A 6,661-nucleotide genomic window follows, 5' to 3' on the forward strand; every position below is an offset into this window, starting at 1 on the left:
AGATGGTATCCCCCACACCCCCCAGGCTTCTAAGTGGTTAGGGTTAGGGCTTGTGGCTGAGCCTAAAGCAGGAGTGATTTCAGTTAGATTTCAGCAGGGAGGGTTGTTGGGTGAATGGATGAGCGAGTTCTCCGGAGAGAGTGGGTGGGCTTGGCTGGGGTCGGGGAGGGACCACGCCACCCCTCCTGGCACTCCCATCCCCCACCCCATCCCTCAGGCTCTGGGAGGCAGTGACCCCATGTTACTCTCTACCATAATATTTACCAACAGCGCTGCAATTGAGCCCAGCAGCTCAGCAATTATAATCACGTTATCATTATTGCTGATAATTCCGATCATAAGCATAAATTATAAACAAGAGCAGGCCACAGAGGGTAGGAGCAGGGGGCAGGGCCACCTCTGGGAGGCGTGTGTGTGTGTGTGGGGGGGTGAGACCCGCTCCCCCCGCCCCCCCACCCCCCCACCCCCCCGGCTTCCACTCCCCTCCTGTTTCTGGCCAAGGCCAAGTCCCCTCCAGAGCCTGGCCCAGGGCTCCTGGGGCCCTCCGGGTGGCCTTTTCCTGCCAGGGTCCTGGGGTTGTCCTGACCACCGTGCACCAAGCCTGCTCTGCCTCACAGAAACTATTAAGGCGCAATTATTACCGAGCTAGTCTTTCCAAATTGATCTTTCAGTTACTCCATGGCTGCAGCCATGGAGACGGCCCCGACTCAATTACATGCCTCCCTCTGTTCTTGACAGATTCCAGCGGAGGAGAGTCAGGGGAGGAGGCACCGCGGAGAGGAGGCTTGAGGCAGGGAGGCGCACAGAGCAAGGGGTCCTGCTCCAGAGAGCTCCCTGCAAAGGCGGCGTCCGACAGACAGAGGGAAACAGAGAGAAAGAAAACGGAGATCAGCAACGCACGTGGCAGCAGAGGAGGCCCGTGTCCGTTCATTCATTCCTTCATTCCTCAAACGTTTGTTCCGCGCGTTAAGCCTGGGTGCCGGGGACGTGGAGGAGGGGTATAATGGGTGAGTCAAACGGGGATCAAATCATCACCCACCCACTGTAAAATCAACCAGCCAGAGTACTCAAGTGCCTAAGGGCTCTGGGAGCCTTGCTCAGGCCAGAGAGATGGGGAGGGCTGAGCCCTAGAGGATGAGGGGCTGGCCCGGCAGGGGGCAGGCAGGGCACTGGGTTCAGGACACTGTGCAAAGGCCGGCTTTCCTTCCATGATGCAAAAGCAAAGCTCTGACTCCAAGACCTGGGCAGATCCCTCCTTGCGGGGGCGGGGGGAGGGGTACGGCAGGCTGGGAGGGGTAAAGGAGGACTCTTCCGCTACAGGTGAGGGGCTGCAACAGGGCCCTGGCATCCCAGAAAATCCCAGGGCAGGAGAGAAATATTTTAGGAAGCACTGAGGCCCTGGCCCAGTGGGCCTGTGGCATGGAGACCAGAGGGGGCTGTCCAGTGGGTTTGCCATTCCCCATGGGGCCAGGGGCATGGCCTCAGCTCAGGTGGATACCCCTCTGGCTCACTCCTGATACGCCACCACGGCTGGTCCAGAGGCCCCAGGTTTCCGGCACTGGGTCTGTATGATACCCAGGACAGACAGGGTACTTTGGTGTGGACCCTGGGCCCTCCCATCTCAGGGACAGGGGAACCAGTATTGAGTGCCCTGTGGCACAAGGGGCGTGGCAGTGGGCCAATCCTACGTGGCTGGGTTTGGTCAAATCACAGACACCAGAGCTTGAACGGCACTCCCTCAACTTGACTGTGTATCAGAAGAGCTAGGGGCCGTGTTTTGTAGGGCAAAGTCCCAGGCCTCCCTCCTAGCCCTCCAGGGTCTAAGCCAACACATCTCCTGGAAGGGCCTGGGCCTGTGCCTTTAACAAGCACACAAGATGGGGAAACTGAGCCCCGGGCTCCCCAAAGTCAGCAGTGAGCTGACCTCTCACATGACCCTTAGCCACTAGACACGTATGAAAGTCTGTCTCGGCCGAACTGAGAGGTGTTCTAAGGGTAATACAGACACTGGATAGCAAAGGCTTCATCTAAGGCAAAGACCTATAAAACATCTCCATTTTTAGGGGCGCCTGGGTGGCTCAGTCGGTTGGGCGACTGCCTTCGGCTCAGGTCATGATCCTGGAGTCCCGGGATCGAGTCCCGCATCGGGCTCCCTGCTCAGCGGGGAGTCTGCTTCTCCCTCTGACCCTCTTCCCTCTCATGCTCTCTCTCTCTCTCATTCTCTCTCAAATAAATAAATAAATCTTTAAAAAAAAATCTCCATTTTTAAAGATATTATTACATGTTGAAATGAATACCGTTTGGACTGCATACAGCAACTACAAGGCTGCATTGAATAACATTTATTGTTGAAATTAATTTCACCTGTTTTTTCTTCACTTTTTTAAATTATTTATTTTTTTAAAGATTTTATTTATTTATTTGACAGAGAGAGACACAGCGAGAGAGGGAACACAAGCAGGGGGAGTGGGAGAGGGAGAAGCAGGCTTGTCGCCGAGCAGGGAGCCCGGTGTGGGGCTCGATCCCAGGACCCTGGGACCATGACCTGAGTCGAAGGCAGACGTCCAACGACTGAGCCACCCAGCGCCCCCACTTTTTTTTTTTTAATGCAGCTACTAGGAAATTTAAAATTTCCTCTGTGGCATGCATCTGTGGCTCACATCCTATCTCTGTTGGCCAGACTACTCGACAGGGCCAAACCCTGGGCTCTGGGGGGCTGAGGCCACGGGTCTGCCCATGCCCCGATGGCAGACCTCCTTGCTTCCGGCCTCGGCTCGCCTGAAATCCCAAAGCGAGGGCTTTATTTTGTTGTGTCCAGAAGGCTAGGACGACTCTAAGAGGTTCCTCTGCTGATCAGACACCCCAGTGAAAGAAATGAGTTTTGTCCTTAGCAGCCATGGACAGATTTGGGAATGAAAGGAGTTGCCGGTGGCCTGGGGGATGGCCCATCTGTGGGTGGGTTGGGGGGGAGGGGAGCTGGGTCACAGACTCAGGAGCCACCCCCACCTCCCCAGCCCTGAGCAAACCCATCACCTACCCTCGGGTGCTATGTGGCCCCCATATCACCTGAGACTAGGCTCCTGAGTCTACACCCGTCTTGTCTGCCCTTGTTGTATGGACCCTGCCTGCCGCCTCCGAAGCCCATTTCCATACACTGAATCTTATTTTCCCTTTGATTTCCATGATGGAGCAGGAGATATCCTCTGAAGAGAAAAGGGAGTAGCTGGTTCCAGAAGCTGTTCAAGTCTTATTTTTAAAGGATGAATACTAATTATCAGAGAAAATCATTTCCTGAAAAGCCAAGGAAACCCATGGAGATGGTACAAAGGCGTGGCAGGATGGGGCTCAGGAGTCCTGAGGTCCACCCCCCAACACCCACCGCAGGGCTGCTGTGAGTCGGTCCTTCCCTCTCTGTAATGCGGGCTGCTTACCTGTAGGATGGAAGTGCTTGGGTTCACTGTCCTCACCTTTGGCCCCTGTGGTCATGGCTAGGGTAGCATAGTCCCAGGCTCCCCAGAGGCTTGCCCCACACTAAGGATTACCTTGTTAGGGGCAAGGTAGAGGGGCTGTCCCTCTATCTGTTCCCTGATCCCCTGGAGTCTTAACCTCCTAGGAGCCAGGAGAAGTGGTCCAGAATCTTGGGAAAGGAAATGATGCACGCAGGAGGTCAGGGACCCAGGACTGGGGCATGGGGGCTGAGTCCCTATGGGCAGCTCTCCCTGCTGTCGGTCTGCTGGTCAGAGACCCTGGAACACATGAAAAGGGTCAGGAGGGACAGACCAGCTCCTGACAGGGAGTCCCTGGATGGACGGGGATACAGGACGCCTGGGGACACGCTCACTTCTTTTTTTTTTTTTTTTAAAGATTTTATTTATTTATTTGAGAGAGAGAGAGAGAGAAACAGTATGAGAGGGGAGAAGGTCAGAGGGAGAAGCAGGCTCCCCGCTGAGCCGGGAGCCTGATGTGGGACTCGATCCCAGGACTCCAGGATCATGACCCGAGCTGAAGGCAGTTGCTTAACCAACTGAGCCACCCAGGCGCCCGGGACACGCTCACTTCTGCAAATGCCCTGGCATCTTGCATCCCCATCTGTGAAATGAGGATTGATAGGCCCACCTGCTGGGAGGGTCCTCGGGGAAGATAACAAGCATGGAAGGGGCTTTGTGATGGAGTCCTATGGCTTCGAGGTTGATAAGGGGAAGGCAGTGAGTGGAGCCTGTTTCCAGGTCTGTGCAGTATGGGGGATGCGGCCAGGCCTGAGGAAAGATGAGGTATGGCCAGTGCAAATGTGCTTTTTTTTTTTTTTTAAGATCTTATTTATTTATTTGGAGAGAGAGAAAGAAAGACCACAAGGGGGGGGGGGGGAGGTGAAGAGGGAGAGGGAGAAGCAGACTCCCTGCTGAGCAGGGAGCCGGACTCGGGGCTTGATCCCAGGATGCTGAGATCATGACCTGAGATGAAGGCAGTCGCTTAACCTTCTGAACCACCCAGGCGCCCTGCAAATATGCTTCTTAAAGCCAGTAGAAGCCCCTACAGGTGGGGACCAGCCACCGGCAAGGACTCCTCCACCAAACTCCCCTCCCTGCTCGCCCTTCTCAGGAGAAGGAACTGAACTTGACAACAACAGAATGCCCATGACCTTGTCCTTAGAATTCTCACCTCCTCAGGAAGAGCAGTTCAAGCAAAGACGGTACTGGGACTTCGCCCCTAGATGAAGCCAACAGATTAAAAAAATTGAGCACTACCCTTTGTGGAGCACCTACTACGTACGCACCAGGCACTACCCCAAGCATTTTTCCCGTGTCGTACGTCCTTCAGGTCCTCACAGCCATCGTACAGAGAAAGGACGATCTTGTCTCCATATTATGGATGAGGAAGCTCAGGCCCAGAGAGGTCAACCGACTCGGCCCAGAAGACACAGTGAACGTGAAGCCTGGATGTCACACAAAGTGGAGCGAGAGGCCTAGACATGAAGGGCCTTAGCCAAGGCCTTCTGCTGTACCACACTGCTCCCAGCCTGCCTGGGGCAAGGTGGGGCTCGGGCTGGCTGTTCTGGACTAGAAGAGCAGCCCAGAGGCTGGAAGAGAGCGCAGACCCCCAGCACTCCACTCGCATTATTGCTGCTCTGGATTCTGCCTGCAGAGGGCAGTACTGAGCACACACTGGTGCTCCCTCCCCAGCACGGACTCAGCTCCCGGGAAAGGAGAGGGTGGTGGCTCTGGGCTGCAGAGGCTCCAGGACTTGGGGTCTGGAAAGCATTCTCCCTAGAAACCAACAGCCCAACCAGCCGGCCCTTCCGGAGACCAGCGTGCCCCAGCTGGGCCCACGGAGGCCACGCCTTACCTCCAACACCTCACGGGCTGCGCCAGGTGGGATGGAGGGCCGTAGGCTGGTGGGATGAACCAGGGTTACTGAGACAGAGCCAGCCATGCCATGCAAATGCTGTATGTCCCTAAGCAAGTCACTTCCCTTCATTGTAAAAGGAGGCCAACACAAGACACCCCCAAGCCTTAGTGATGCTTAAAAAAGAGTGCCCATCATCACTGTCATCCACCATGGGGCCACACTTAAGTTTACTGAGAGGCTGCAAAAAAGGGGGGAATGGAGGTGCAGGGAGGTGAAGTGCCTTGCCCAAGGTCACCTGTGCTAAGAGGAAGAGCCAGGATTTGTACCCACACAGTCTCTAGGTCCTAGCTCTTCCCCTCGGTGATGTTGGCACACCAGGGCCGGCAGAGGGCAGATGGGGATGTGGGTCTGAGGGGGGCCACACAACAGGGTGTCAAGGTGTCTCCAGGCCTCTTGGTGATGGCGGGGATAGGGAGATACCCCCAAGAAGGCAAAGGGCAGTGTGGGATGGAGGCATCAAGGCCTCATTCCCAGTCCCCACTCGTCCGGCCAACGCTGGTGGGCAAGGCATTCAGTGGGCACCCGGGGCCCCTCTGGGCTTCGCTTTGGGCTGTGTACTGTGGACCTGCCCTGCCCAGGAGGAGTTCTGTCTGACGGACTTGTGGGCTAGAGCTGGTTGGCCAAGTTGATCCTTTACCAAGTGCCCGCTCTGTGCCCAGCACAGTCGCAGGAGGCTGGGCGAAGACCTCGTGGGCTTTGCTGGGATCTGGAAGATTCTCAATCTCTATTTGGCTCTCTCCATCTAGGCCTGGAGCTCCGTGGGGTTGGGGCCTGCCTGGCTTCTGTCCCTCCCAGGAGTGCCCAGCATAGCAAGGGCCCAGCACAGGACTCGTGGCACCACTCCTTGTGCTGAATTAAGATGCATGGCTCTGGAGAGGATGGGAAGTGTGCTCCCTGGTTCCATAGGACGGCTGGTATGGTAGGGGAAGCGGGCGGCAAAAGCCCGAGTCCGGGGATCAGAAGGAGGGCTGCCCAGACAAGACGGGCCTTGGAGCCTCCGGTTGGATCTGCTGCGACCTTGGGCATACCACTACCTTCCTTCACACCCCCGGGGACAAAGGCTGAAAGAGGTACCTGGACCAGCCACCGGAAGCTAACCTGGGCAAGGTGGGAGTGACCCGCAAGCCGACTTCAGTTCTCCAGCCGCCGCCGCCGCGCCCGTGCCCGGGCGCTGGCCTCTGCTCCCGGGTGCCTCCCCGCGCCCGCCGAGTGACCTTGACCCCGCGCCCGGCCCCCCCCTCCCCCCCCCCCCCCC

Source organism: Callorhinus ursinus, unplaced genomic scaffold (genome assembly GCF_003265705.2).
Source record: "Callorhinus ursinus isolate GAN/ISIS: 27379988/994484 unplaced genomic scaffold, GSC_fseal_2.0 scaffold55, whole genome shotgun sequence".
In the NCBI taxonomy this organism is placed as follows: Eukaryota; Metazoa; Chordata; class Mammalia; order Carnivora; family Otariidae; genus Callorhinus; species Callorhinus ursinus.